The sequence below is a fragment of the Sebastes fasciatus genome, chromosome 12, assembly GCF_043250625.1.
Source record: "Sebastes fasciatus isolate fSebFas1 chromosome 12, fSebFas1.pri, whole genome shotgun sequence".
Lineage (NCBI taxonomy): Eukaryota > Metazoa > Chordata > Actinopteri > Perciformes > Sebastidae > Sebastes > Sebastes fasciatus.
The window spans coordinates 23,186,437-23,202,754 of record NC_133806.1 but is presented as its reverse complement, the minus strand read 5'-3'; positions in this window follow the sequence as shown (position 1 = coordinate 23,202,754).

The window sequence follows — 16,318 nt, the reverse complement described above, 5'->3', positions numbered from 1 at the left end:
ATAAAAAAGTACAGCTTTATGTCCCTATATATATATATATATATATATATATATATATATATATATATATATACAGTATATACTTCTAATTACTTAGAAGAAGCGTAACCTTGGTTTCCACATGCATCCCTGACAGAAAAAATGTTTCTCATTACTCCTGTGGAATAGGATATTGGTTTAAACCAAGCTTGTAGTCATTAGCTTTCTTTTATTGTGTGCTGTAGGCTACCTTTTGGATTAAGTAGGGGCATGTTTTCATTAAGTATATGTGATTTATTTTTCTCTCTCATGATAACTTCCCCCATGACTCCACCCCTTGCATGCTAGATTACCTACAGTATAAAGTAAAATACACACAATTGTGTCTCACTCTGTCCATCAACAATATAGAAATAATTATAACAAAGCTTTAAATCTGAGTGGATGCTGATGTATGTATGTCTTCATACACGTCCTTAAGCAATTGTGAAATTGAAAAATGTTCAAACATTTCATAATTTATTATGGGGCCCCTGTGGATCTGTACTTCTCAGCTATTTACATACAATAGGTAAATAAATAAACAATTATTGGCACAGAAAAAAAAACTAAAAATTTTAGCAACCACAAAAGTCTAATTTAGTACACAATAGTATCTAATATAATTTAGTATATGGGTTCTTTCTGTCACCATTGCTCAAATTTTGTCCCATTTTCTCTGTACAATATCTTGTTGTGATTATATGTTTTCTGATAATGCCATCCAATAGGCACACTATTGTGATGCTAGTGATCTTGCTATGAATGAGATTAACCGATAAACCATTCAAGCAGTCCAACACAGCACATCATTTGCTATTTAACTACCACTGGACTCAGTAATTACTTCCTACCAACAAGGCTGACATCTACTGGGCATCATGGGTTCTGCATCAACAGTGTATAAACACTGTGTAGATATGGAATGAGTTTAACCATCAGAATTCAATACTTGCTATGTTTGCCTCGTATATGTCACAAATGTTTAATTTTGGCTTATTCTATTGGCTTATTGTGTGCACCGTTTGGCATTTTCCATTTTGAAATAAGATTGTGGTGTTAATACACTGTGTTGATGTAACTTTCACAACTCGTCAAACATTCTGTTCAAGGTCTGTTTGACATATTCATTCAACAATAACTGGAGCTTTTTATCCTAGCTCGTGCAATAGCTTTTTCAAATGTTATTTGATTTATTTCACGTAATTTATTTCCCAGTACATTTATAAATAGAATGAAAGACATGTAGGCAATGACAGGAACATGTTATAGTTACAAGGTGCACATCTAAAATTTAATATATGGTACTATTTCAAGATTTCTTCCACTCAAACCAGTCATAAATAATGGTTTATTGTAGAGTTCCTCAAATTAGGTAAAAACTTTATTGAATTTGTACTCCCAGTTCAAGCACACGTGGTTTTAGCTGACTCGCATTAGCCCTCCACATATTTTATTTGATGATAGATGAGAGGGAGGGACACCTGATCTATCCATCTCAGGAACCTTAGCCTTGGTGTTGTTGTCCATTCTTCATCATATTGATTCCTCTGTCATTCTGCCATTCCAGGGCTGGAAGCTCGGACTTTCCACTTGGGCCGTGCTGTATTTCATAAACCATTGACTGGAGGGGCCAAAGAGGTGTCACTCTGATGGAAGTGATCTTTCTCTGTGGGACAAAGCTATCAAAGTTATAGCTATTGTCGTATCTTTTCTGCGACAGTGCTGTTGAAGTGATGATGAAGGATGCTCCGAGGACACTGTTCTTGCTGGTAAAATAGAGTTTATTACAAACAAGCCACACATGTCATACGGGCGTCTAGAGCGCCCGGAGGTCTCAAGTCGAATCTGAAAGTCCTGCAGCTTGGGGGCTCGCACCCCCTTATATCGGGTTCAGGTCCTCCAATCCCTGAGCTAAGATATGAACTCATGCCTTAGGTATTCCCTACATGTTATCTTTCAGCCCCTGACCTTTGCCCTGCTTCTTTCACATATGTTTACAATTAAGGGCCTCTTTGTCCGGTACAAGACCTGAAAATATACCACATATTCCCCCCTTCGAGACTTAACAAAGTCTCGAAAAAATAAGAGAAGAAACATACAGGTGTATTAACATGACAAATTTAACAACCTGTCCTTATTACCATTGAAACAACTTCATGGAGTATAAAAGTGAGAGTGAAAAACCTGTCAGGCAGCTAATCTTTCTTGAACAATGTATTAAACAATGTATACAGGAAAATTCTCTCACGGTCCCTCTGCCAAGGCGACCATACGTCGTACTCCATACCACTGAAATGAGGAATTTTAGCAATTTGTATATGGAAATGATTTAAGCAAATGCATATGGAACTCTCAGCAAATTAAAACAAAACAATGTCCAAAGTCAGGCTGGTCGACCCATCGCACCTTCTATGGACCTTTTCCTGCCTACCCCACTGTCCCTAACCATCGAGAAAAAGAAAAAGAAAACATCTGAGGTCCCATTATATTTAGAAACCATCATTTCTCAAGCATGTAATACACAAAAAAGAAAATTCCTTTTCAATAACACTAAGGTAACATCTCAGAGAAGACATAAGACTGTATAACGCTGTAGTTTCTCAGCAGCCTTGACGCCGGTGTAGTATCGATGACGTCTTGACTCTGGATGTTGTATCGACAGTCCACGTTCAGAGTTCTTCAGGCCATTCGTATTTTCATGTTTGAAGTGTCTGAATCCATTCAGCCCATCGGAGTCCCTGACAATCCACCACCCTCACAGTGTTCTTCCCCAATATGTTCTAGAATGAAAGAAAAGAAAACCAGTATCTTTTGCATACAGAACAGATACCAATTAAAACATCAAACACAGAATAAGATAAGTAAAAATGTAAATATTGTCCATTAATCATATTGTTCATTTGTTGCCATATCCCCCCTTCGAGACTAAACAAAGTCTCGAAAGAGCAACACACCAGCAACACTACAAACTACACAAGCAAAAACAGAGGTAAACAATATGATTATAATCATATGAGATATTTAAAATGGATATTCCTCCACCAATTCGATCTTTATGGCGTCATCCTCATCCACGTCCGTGTCAGCTTCGTGTAATAATGGCATCAGCGTTTGATCGCCGGGCAGCACAACTCCAACCCATTTAATTATCATGGCCTTTGCAAAGGTCAACAACATCGTGCAAAAACAAAACATCACACACAACGACATAACGAGCGCTACCAAACCTGAACTAACACCGCTCCTAGTGGCCCCAATTTATCCTGCAACCAAGCGTTTGCAGACCATCCCGCGTCTTCTGATGGGCCAAACGCATCTCTTATGTGCTTCAATGACTCTATGACACTAGTCATATTGTCAGAACTATCAGGAATCAACGTATAGCAAGCATCTCCTGATAAATTTAAAGCAACACATAAGCCCCCTTGTTTGGCCAAAATATAATCAAGAGCCATGTCGTGTTTTAACAATGTCAATCTATGGCTCCTTTGGGTGTTTGACAACATTTCGAAACCTCTTATAGTTTCGTTTGCAAAGCCCTGTAAGGTGTAGGTAATGTTGTCGATGTGATCTGCTAAGAATGTCACACCATACCACGGAAAAAATCCTATACCCCACTTCTCTCCTAAACTTATTCTCCAATGGAAGGATTCCAACTTGTGCAACTGTGCCAACTCACGTTTTCTCCTACTACTTGAAGCGACATCAGATTGGACCCCCTCTGGCCCTACTCCCTTCTGGATAGTAAGAACCTCATATGGAAGTTTCAACAGTGCCATATAACAGCATCCTGTCCACCCATATGGTAGAAATATGTATGCCTTATTACCACAGACCCACCAAATATCCTTGAAATTCCCAATAGTCACATTCCCTGGCAATATCTGATTATGTACCCTTAAAATTGTCTTCCTTTTGTGTTGTGGTGCCTGAAAAGATGCTTCATACGAATCATTACTATTCCCACGCTCCATTTTACCCAAGTCCATCATATATTTATCACACTCTGATAACCCCATAAACGTTCCCGGCCCTTCATGAGTTGTATTTGAACAAAAACAGCTGGTAGCGCCCACTGCTGTCACCTCCATTATATCAGGGACCGCTGTTCTGATATCTTCATGCTGATCACGTACATTTACATATGGTAAACCTGCCAACCAAGAACAAGTCAATCTAGGCTTAAAAAGGTTCATTGCTAACGCCATCACTTTATCCACTGATGATTGCTGTTGATACAAGAGCCATGATAATGCATAATTTTGACACATAGTGGTTAGTGGTTCTGGTATAGTCTCTAAAATCGAAGGCCATGAGCTTGGCGATCGGATTTTCACCAGACACGGACCATCCGTTTTCACAACCGATCTTACGGAGTGGGTTACTTGCTGAAACCATAAGTTCCTACCTGCCCATGGGTCTACAATTCCCAACGCTAAAGCATCAAATCCATACGCTTTCCACTTAGCTTCTCTCTTCTGCATTACATGGTTCTGTTCAAACATCTCCTGTGATATCCGATCCGAGTCAACAAACTCCTTTCCCTCATCTACAATATTCCTCTGAACAGTCTCAAATGAATTTCCAACCTTCACTTCCTCAATCTCCTTCCTACTACTCACACTAATCCCCATCTCTAACATAGACTTCCGGCTCTCATTCACCATCTCTTTCACTTTCAAGGATACTTTGTCAAGTGTCTGTGTCACATTCTCCAATTTCTTAGGCGTCAATGTTGTCGCCAAGGTAGTACTCTGATCGAAAGCATTATCATTATTTATTGATTTCAACTTTAAAGTAGCAGCCTCTGAGCTGGACGTAGATGACTCTACATCCTTCTCTTCTATCCTCTGTTCTCTAACTTCAACAATGTCATTACTTCTGTTCACGCTAGGCTCTATTTTTGACACTTGCTTCTCGACTAAATTAACCACATCCTTAAAGGTCCAAGATGTCATATTAGATGTCTGCGTTGTATTTACAAATGTCGTAGATGCCACGGATGTCGTCACTGTTGTAACATTCATCCCCTTTGAAGTCATAACTAGAGTAGTAGCCAGAGTCGGTGTATGAACATTCTTAGTTGTTTTTGGAATTAATGTAACAAGCTTTATCTGTGTACTAATCACCTTTGGAGTGGTTACTGTAGTGAATTGTTTCTGAACTTCTTTAGTACCCCTAGAAACTCCAATAGGCCCCAAATCTTTTATCAGGAGTGACACTCTACGAGTCACACGACCTGTGATCCAATAATTTTGATATGGAACAAATTTAAACTCCGGATCTTCATAAGAACACATGTATTCTCCTTCGTCTTCCCGAGTAACGTTACGCAGGACCAGGGAACAATCATCATTAATTTTCATCCACCTAACCTCATTAAACAAAATATACTTCCTCTGATCACGAGGCACAACGTCATCTTCAGGTCTTGTCAACAACAAATCTTCACCACGACTATTTTCCCATTTGGGAAACAAGTTCCCTCCATTATTCCATCTCCCACACTGACAAGGAAGGTAAGCTGTTCCTCCTAACCTAGCTCTGATCACAGTACTCAAAGGAGGTGACGTTATAGATATCACCTGAGGCGCCTTTGTAGTTACATGTGATGCATTTATACTTTCAATAGCTTTTGCCATTGAAGGAGTAGCTTTCTCTTCCATCTGTCCAGCTTTCGTCTGGAGAGTTGCTGTCATCGTTGTCAATTCTCTTGTTTCCCCAACCTCTTGTGAATCTATACTCTTATTCCCCCCTAGTATTACTAGAGACACCACGCGAACTCCAAATCCTAACTCGGACCGCTCACTTCCAATATGTCGATCGTAAAAAGAACACCTGTAATCACCTTGATCTTCCTGTTGAGGCTTATATACATAGAGACTACAGTCTCCCTCAACCTTCACTCTCCTTTTGTCATTAACTAATGTATATTTCCCTAATGGTACTGTCTCTGACAGATCTAGGATCTTACCATGGCTATCTTCCCACTGAACTCTGAGTTTCCCTTTACCACTATTTTCTTCTGTACACTGACATGGAAGCCTAACTGACTCTCCCAAGGTTACTTCAACCCTGGTTCTAATAACGGTCTGGTTTGACTCTTCTCCTAACTGGTCTCGGGCTCCTTGGTCTAACTGGATCCCTGGGTTGTCCTGCAGCGGAGTCACCGCCCTTTGATATCTCTGGCGCTTTGCAGGCAACTGAAGTAGGTCCTGCTGGGTCTGGGACATGTTGAAAGACAATGTCTCTAAATCTTCTGTCCTGTCCATCAACTGCCGAGTCATCTCTGGCATCATCAGGAATGTGTACAGACACATCAACATTGTCCCCACCCTGGGTGATCTCTCCTTCTGAATTCTGACTCTGGGGATTTTCATGCATCTCCCTCTCTGATGTGTATTCTTCCACATTGTCTTCGGGCTCTCTTGAGCCTTCAACATTTTGGATCAGTGAATGTGGCGCCCCTTCACTTGGTGCTTTGACACAATGTGATAAATAATACCATGTGGGAAACCCCTTGACCTGGACCGCGGTTCCGGTACCGCGAACCACTTCAAACGGTCCCCCACGGCGTTCGTTATACCACTTTCGTCTAAACACCTTCACGAAAACCGTGTCTCCAGGTTGCACTGTGATCCTTTTTTGCTCATCGAGCTTCTCCTGCACCTCCTCCTTAGTTTGCCATTAACGCCAATGGAAGTGCTGCTATCCAGGTTAACCCCGTGTGCTGGCATATTTTGACAATACGATTCTTCAGAACCCCATTCATTCTCTACTAGTCCCTGATTTCTTGGGCTATAGATTGCTCCAAGACGCTGTTTAATTCCTAATTTTTTTTTTTGCAAAATCAATTTCACCGTCTTATCCACAAACTCTTTCCCATTGTCTGAGGATATTCGATCTGGAAGTCCCCACCTGCTTATGACCTCTCTGCTTAAGAACTTGGCAACCGATTGAGCATCCTTTCGTTTTGTTGGACAGGCCTCAGGCCATCGTGAAAATCTGTCCACCACGACTAGCATGTACCTTTTCCCTTCAATCGGTTTTATCATGTCAACATAGTCTATAACTAGTTCCCGCATCGGACCTCTTGGAGTTGGGATGTGGCCAGGAGGAACCGGCACTCCCCTCCGAACATTGTTTTTCAGACAGATAGTACACCTGCCTATGACATAATCAATCTGTTCAAGCAAACATGGTGCCCAAAACCCATACTCTTTTGTGATCTTTCTCTTAACTTCCCCCCTTGCAACGTGAGCTAAGCCATGCGCCTCCTGAATCATCAGACCCAACAGGTCTGGAGGTGATAGTATCAACCCCTCATGATTTCTCCAAAGTCCAGTAGAATCTCGGGTGGCACCTCGGTCTAGCCACAACTGTTTGTCCATTTCAGGAGCAGCTTCCTGCATTAAAATCACATCTTTGAGTGTAATTTTGTCTTCCAAGTTCATTCCGGACTATGTCAGAGCCATCGTTACGCAGTGGCTAATATGCATGCGTCTTACCGTTAAGAAGTTTAGGGCCCCTCTTCATTAATCTTGCACGATACTTTTTAACTCACCTTATCGTTACCATAAAGCTATTCTAAACTATTCCTTGTATTTCTCATACTTCTTTTCTTCCCTTTATATCTTTTCTCTATTCATTCCCCCTTTTTTCATTAAATTTAGCACGGAGCCTCACTTTAAACATCAAATCAACAGCACATGTCTGTAACAAGAAGGTTCTTAATTTACGGTGTGTCCACACAACTCCACATAACAGCCCCAATTAATGACCAGCATTCAATGAGTGATCTCACCGTTTTGTGAAGTTGTGCTGATGGTCACCTCCGATCCTGTCTCGTGACGCCAATTTATGTCGTATCTTTTCTGCGACAGTGCTGTTGAAGTGATGATGAAGGATGCTCCGAGGACACTGTTCTTGCTGGTAAAATAGAGTTTATTACAAACAAGCCACACATGTCATACGGGCGTCTAGAGCGCCCGGAGGTCTCAAGTCGAATCTGAAAGTCCTGCAGCTTGGGGGCTCGCACCCCCTTGTATCGGGTTCAGGTCCTCCAATCCCTGAGCTAAGATATGAACTCATGCCTTAGGTATTCCCTACATGTTATCTTTCAGCCCCTGACCTTTGCCCTGCTTCTTTCACATATGTTTACAATTAAGGGCCTCTTTGTCCGGTACAAGACCTGAAAATATACCACACTATACAGACTTTAAAGTGTGGCAACATGTATGCAGTCTCAAAGAATGGTGGTGCATGTGAGGGACAAATCTCAATACAACCTCTATTACGTAATTTGTAAAACTGACATAATAGGTTGCCTTCGGATAAATTAATTGGTTTAAATGAATCTTTATCTCTGCCAGGTGCCGTGTATTAGAATAACGGAGGCATCACACCAGAAAGCACTGACACAATTATTCAGCTCTTTCTAGTGATACTTAGAAAATCTGGGAGCAGTGCTCTAATTTGTCAAGTCCTTTAAGTAAAGGAGAGCGCCGCTTCCTTTGTAAAAACAAGAAAACAATATATACAGATAACTATTATGCAAATTTCATTGTAATCATATCACATTCGCCCCCATCACTAATGATATCCATATATTAAAATTGTGGCCAAAGGCTTCCTGTTTTACTTGGCCTTCAACAAATCTAGTTATGAGAACACATTGCTCATATTTCCTGTAATCATTTATTAACAAGCTGAGAAGCTTCAGGGGGATACAGAGAATCAGGTTAGGATGGTAAAGCCACAGTAGGGGATATATAAACAGATCAGTCATAAAAGTACTCTAAGCTAGGCATAGAGCTATATGGGCAAAATGTAATTTTAGAATATTTTTCTTTATAATGAAAAAATAACAGCATTAGACACTTGGGCGTCCAATACAAATTAAACTTACATATTTTTTTTTGTTATAAAATTGTCTAGATCCAATTTAATACTGATTTTCTTTAAGAAATCAGGAGTCAAAATGGAAGTAATTAGGTTAAGAAAACATACGAAGAAATGAATCATACGTACATCCTCATTAATTTCAGGGGGCATATCCAAAATATAAAAGAGTATGCAGTCAAGTGTTTATGTAAATTGAAGTTACGTTTGTCCATGTTAAGTATCTAATTTTTCTGTCGCCTAATTTACAATTCTAGGAAGTCTAGTAGAAAGAAAAAGTTTCTATTTGAAATATGATAGTAGATGTATATTAATCATAATCATAAATCATTCATACATAACAGTGAGTGATTTGTTATAAGCTTTGTGACAACTCTTTACCTGTAGGCCCCTCCACACATGTACACACAGTTTCTGGGGCTATAGCCTTGTGTTCCTATGGTGATCCTCAGCTTCCCCCACTATTTTAATTGTACCATTTCAAACATTTACACTGAGTGGTCATCAGTCACCGGTCTATGGGGGTTGATGGATGGGTCTGAGCTGTAATAGTCTCTGCTTTGCTCTCCAGGCACAACATCACTTATGAGAGACACACTTAATAGCAATTAATCATGCTGGATCACTCCCCATAGACTCTCACACACACATGCACACAAATACGCACACACACACGCACACACTTTCCTATTGTGTTTTTAGTGCCATGTGAGATTTGCAAAAAAAAGTAAATGTTAAGCAAACTACTACAGAATACCCACAGGTCAAGCTGATATCCAGCAATTCTGAGGGATAGTTGGCTTTAGGTAAAAGGGTTTAGGTCAGGGGTCGGCAACCTCCTTGTTATGAAGTACCATTTTTAATAAATGTTCTCGTTAATCAATGTGCCATGTCAACATTACGGTTAGCATTAACTTTAAATATGACACCACATCAAAATTTAAATCTCTAATACATCTGTAATTTTATTCCATTCACATAGAAAAAAAATAAAAATAGACATTTTTCTTGCATAATCAGGACATTGTAATTATATATGAGAGCACTTTACAAGAAGGCATCCTTATAAAAAAATCCACATCTGAGTTTAAATCATTAACCCTACCAACCTTCAACCAATCAACTTAACAAATTCTGTGAAGGAGGCAATGAGTACTAGCCAAAAAAAAATCAATCAAACTGCCGTAAATAACACAACTGCCAATGGCTGTGAAGGAGGTCATTTGGCATGCGGATGAGAGGGCACTTCAACAATTCCAAAAAACTCTCTTGCACACTTATTGCATGTTAGTGTGCCGTGCCTAAGGTTACCTACCCCATGGTCTATGTTAAGATTAGAGATGGTTGGATTTTGAATGAGTTTGTGTCGGATTAGAATCTGGGGATCGATCCATCGCTTCCTATAAAGTAACTACAGTGGACTCTGTAAGAAGACATTGTTTACTGAAGGCCTATAATGTGGAGCTCCTCCAGTGCAAACAGTCCTAACTTAAAAGTGTCATACACACATCTAGTATTTTCGAAACATACATAAAGTTTCTGTAAAAGAGTGCTATAGTTCCTTGAGTCACCCTGAACCTGATCTGAACCTGCTACCTTGCACGTGCCTCACAGTCAGTAGGGCGAGGTTGGGCCCAGCACACTGCCGGTACCTCTCCCATCTATTGCTCTTTTTGTATATTCTGTAGATCCATCTGCCATCTCGACCCCCTCTACTTCGGTTCTCTTCCCCTCTCTTTCTCCCTGCTTCTCTGTAATTGGTCATTTAAATGAAAAAGCCTCAAATTGGAGGATTAGAGGTGCATGTCTCTCTCTCAGTCTCTCTCTAGGAGTGACTGAGAGAGAGAGAGAGAGAGAGAGAGAGAGAGAGAGAGAGAGAGAGAGAGACAGTCCCATGGTGATATGGCAGACAGTCTCCAAGGGATGTCCTTAAGAACAAAAGCATCTGGAAGAGGCCTCCTTTGCGCTCTCAGTTACCGTGGTTACAGGCTGGCAGCTTGTGTGTGTTTGTATAGTATGTGAGCCTGCAATGTAAGTATTTGCTATCTTGTGCAGTTGAAATATCCTGATTGAAAAATTCATGAAAGATGTTTTAAATTTCAGAGCTGAGGTTGAGAATCACATTTTGATAAAGGTACAGTAGCACTTGGTGTGGGGAGAATCAGGAATGGATTAGAACAAATGCTTGTCAATGGAAGGCATTCAAAAGTTTAAACGTCTGCCTGAGTGTGTGCTTGCGTGCGTGCGTCTGCGTGCATGAATGTGTGCGTGTGCCGGCTGGCAAGCAACTGTCACCACGTGGCAACAGCCAACCACGCTTCACTGCTGGCCGCGCCAAGCTCTCCAATTACAGAGGCCAGCTCTGCCAGGAGCCCCCTCTTTTTCTCTCAATAGATGGGATGACTGGGCTGCATCCTCTTACACACACACACACACACACACGCACACACACACACACACACACACACACACACACACACACACACACACACACACACACGCCTCTCTCCCCTCCTTTTTTCTCGTGGTGCACCTGCCTCCCTGCTCTCCAGGCCAGCTCAACCCCTATCAAAGGAGCTGAGCTCTTTTCTTCCAGAAAGCTAATCCAACACCTGTCTCCGGGCTTTATACTGGGAATAGAGGACTGTGCGAGTGTGAATGCAAGAGTACAGTGTGTGGAAGGGAGAGTGTGTGTTTTTTTGGGGGGGAGATGGAGACAGTTTGTGTTTCTGCTAGATCAAGAGCAAAAAAGAAATAGTGTGTGTGCGTGTCTCTTTTATGTGAGGATTTGAGAATGGACATATGGAGACTACAAGGCACACTGTATTCTTTTCAGTAGTAATGGAGCATCAAAGGGCATTTTGGGAATAGATGGGGGTTTTATTTTGCAAGGGGTCAGATTAGCAGTAACACAGAGACCAAGAGAGCCTTCATTGTACTGTGAATGATACCCACTGTAACTGTTGAATGTCTGTGTTTTGGCAGACTGAAGATATACAGTATATGTCCCAGACACATGCAACAAATAATGTTATACAAAAGGCATTCAACAAGCATATAAAGTACAAAAACCAGACTCTAAATCTTCTAGTCTAACGTCTCTATTTGAGGGATCTACTTGTCACATGAGGGCCGTTCAGTAACCATGCGAGGCAGAGCTTTTTATGAGTTTTTAGCTCTGGGCCTATTTCTGTCTCACCCTGGGTTTAGCCTCTTTGAGTCTAATGTCATATGGGAACTCGCAGCCCTAGAAAACCAAGACGTAAGTGATGCATACTGCTCTGTGTATGCAACATGGATGGTGTTCTGGTCTTGTTGCTGTATAAACATGGGGAGCCATTGAAATATTTTTGCCATTTTTTACAGACTTTAATTTAACAGGACGACTCACATCAGGCCCTCCGAAGATTCGCCTCCAGCAGCGGGGGTCTCTCAAATTGGAAATTGGAGGTAAAATAAATCTAAGATTGCTTCCCTCCCTGTAGAGTCCCGAAAATGGCTGCAGGGGAGATATTAGAGAGAGGGCTGAGGAGGAGGAGAGTTAGATGGATAGAAGGCGAGAGCAAGGAAGAAAACAGAAAGAGTGTGAGAGAGAGAGAGAGGACGAAAGAAAGAAAGATACATTAAAGGAAATAAACACAGAAGGTGAGAGGAAAATGGAGAGAACTGGAGAGAAAAGAAGAGGGATAGTGTTAATGGAGCCTTATTCACTTTAGCCATCGGAGCCTGAAATAGTCATTTTTACCAGTAAAAGGTTCTCAAACCTGTGGTGCATGTCAGGGAACATGCATGAGTCTAGGTACGTGTCTGTGCTCGCAGATGTGTCATGGATTTCACAGCAAGTGGCCATGTATACTTTGTTATACAGTATTCCACCAATCATTGCGGGAGAGCGATGATTGGACACACTTAATCGTGGCATGCCAAAGTCCCATGAACATGTGTCACTGAAAATTAAACGAGGTTTATTTGAATCAGACGTGCCAATGTGGTGGCAAGTGATCGGTCACACCGCGCACACGTGAATACAGCAATGGCAGTTTGTCGTTGCCTAGACATGTTCTTACATGAAAAGTGCTGGTTAGATTATAATCTAAATGTGTTACTAGGTCAAGTCTCAGAGATAGCAAGATGCATGTCCAATTGATTGGCCACAAGAATGGGAGATAAATTTTAAGCCACGTGATACGAAATTACAGTGTCTATGGGTTGTCAGATATTAAAGTTCTGATATGTATGGAACCCTTTCAGGCAATTTTACTCTGGATTATGCTTAATTTTTGACACAAATCAGAGTTGTATTAAATTCAGAACACCTATACAAGAGCTTTGTTTTAGCTATAAGAGTTGGCATAGTTGGCTCATTTGTGACTTTTTGAAATGTTTCAAATGGTTAGGCCTCTCTCACTTGGCGTTGTTAAACAGGCATCTATACTGTATGTTCTTACACTTAATAACATTTAACTGATTTCGTAGTCTATGAAGATTGACAGAAAGAGACAGAGAAGAAGCTTAAGAGGGTGAGTAAATGCAGGGAAATATACAAGATAATTATTGATTCATTGTTTTTATTGTGTAATTATTGTATGTGATCTAATTGTGACTAATTCTGGTTCTATGTCAAATCCCAGGCGGAGAAAGATGACGACACCACCCCCAAAGGAGGAAAACCAGGACCCCCCCTCCCCCTGAGGACAATGTTCTATCCCAGTGGACATTGCAGATGCAGATTACTGTGCCGACCCTGGCGAGGGATGTTGGGAATAAGCGTCAACCTCCGGTGCTGAGAAATGAAGCCAATGCTAGAGTGCCAAAAACTGCAGTTCTTCAAATGGCCACTTGAGGTATGTTAAAATGCTCAATTTTACAGCAAAAATAAACATGTTTACGGCCTGGTACAAAAAATGCCTTTGGTCTCTACAGCTAATAACCCTGTTCATGACAACTGTATGGGTGGAGAATTTTGAAATTACTCACCTGTTTAAATCATATTAAAGCTTAAAAGACCAGTGTGTAACAATTAGGGGAATCTAATGGCAGAAATAGAATATAATATTAATAAGTATGTTTTCTCTAGTGTATAATCACCTGGTAATAATAATCATTGTGTTTTCGTTACTTTAGAATGAGTCGTCTATATCTACATGTGGAGCAGGTCCCCTCTCCACAGAGTCCGCCATGTTGCACCGCCATGTTTCAACAGTAGCCCAGAACGGACTAACCAAACTCTGTTAACTTTTCCTGCTTGTGACACAGTCGATAATGTTACCTGCTCCCGCCGCCGCCGCTCTCTCTCTTGCTTCACCACTCACTTCCCACAGACACACGCACACACTCTATACATGCTGAGACATTTTTCATTTGGATCAACCTAATCCAAATGCGTCAGTGTTGCTGAAACAACACCTTTGCCTTGATGACATATTAGAAATATTATACTCAAGCATAAATGACCTCGCTCTCTAGCTCTAAATATGTATTTTTACCAATTGTCACTTTACAACTGATTCCTCCGTCACATTGTCACATACTGTAAATGCATGCACACATTAATCCCTTCCTCTGTGAACTGGACACACTTTTTCTCTCTCTTTAAACCAACTTCCAAACACACACAAACACGTTCCACACTGTACTCATGTTTACCCTTTGCCTTAACACACACACACACACACACACACAGTTGCATTTTGCTGAGTGCCTTAGAGGTAATTTATACTCACTTTTCCATTGCAATGAGATTATAACTGTGTCATCCGGTACTGGCTAAGCAGTAACTGGAAGCATGGACAACTGGGTCTATTCTCACACTCAAGCTCACACACACACACACACACACACACCCATACACATACATACACACCAGCCAGGCTGTTAAACTCATATCAGCAGAGGCTCACTGGATTAGCATATCTGGGTGAGATAAAGAAGCAGACGATGGTTACTTAACTTTGACTTAATGTCCCCCATCTGCCTCTTTCTATCTCTCACTCCTGCTGTCTGACTGTCTTTGTCGTCTCTTCTTTTTGTATAACTGAATGTTTTTTTATTCTCGCCCGTGCTCATTTTGTCTCATTTTATGACTAATTGTCTTAGTGTCTGTCTTTCTCTCTGTTTCTCTGTGCCGCTCTATTTCTCTCTCTCTCTTCCCTCTCTGCGCTCTCCCTCCCTGCTTTTGGCAGATGATGATATCAATGAAAGCACATTCGTATGACAATACATTTCTTATCATATTGCATCCACCGCGAAGCTGGGGATTATCTATTTGTGCATTAAACTGGTCTGTCTCTCAATGCACACCACTGACACTGCAAATCAAGGACATCTACCAAAAAGTAAATTCACAAAGTCCACCTGCACATACACACACAAAACACTCACAAAACGTTGTGAGGACATACACTGTATATGCAATAAACACTCAAGATTACACACACTAAAACAGACACAAATGCATATGCATAGACACATGCACAACACACACAGAGACACGGGGATAAACAAAGTTTATACTCCATGCTCAAGAAATGTCACGGGTATGTACATGAGATAGGGGACCGTGACATTTTATTCCCATTTTTGGAATTTTGGATTATCCAGATAAGGATGAGATGGAAAAACGTTGCATGGTGTCTACACAGCATATCAGCATGGTTTAAATAGGATATTCTGTAGTCCCCTATTTTCCATGCATGTGTAAAATACCAATTGCTTTTCTAAGGTTATATACTGCAACATAGAGAACTGAAATGTTATTCTGTATACAACTTGTATTTTGTTGAATTAGAAATAAATATATTTTAAATATATGACCGTTTGCAATTAAATAAACACATTAATACACATTTGGTAATCATTATCTCCATTGTGTGACACTGTAGCACAACCTATTCCTTGTTAAAAGTATGACATTAATTCACGTAGGAAAAACTCTCAAGTAAAGCTGGAGTAGACAGATTGGAGAAAATAATGATTAAGAAAGTCAAATGTTTTCAGAAACATCTTGTAGTGTACTGTTCAGCTGTAAAATGAGAACGTTTGTGACCCAGCAGCCATGTTGAGATCAGTTGAGGAAATATCAAGCACCGCCCAGCAGCCGGAGCACACTTTCTCATTTTACAGCTAAACAGTACACTACAAGACGTTTCTGAAAACATTTTACCTGAGAAATAGGCATTACAGTAACAGAATTAATTTATATTTGATCAGCGCTGCTTAGTTTGACTGTTTGATTGGAGTTTGCGAGTGATTGACAGCTGCCTCTGTTGAATGAACAGCCAATAGGAACGCTCTCTCTCTCTGAAATGACCTGTGATTGGCCAAAGTCTCCCTTCACGCGCTAGATTTTTTAAAGCCTGAAAACAGAGCCATGAGATGTCTAGTTTTCTCTCAGAAC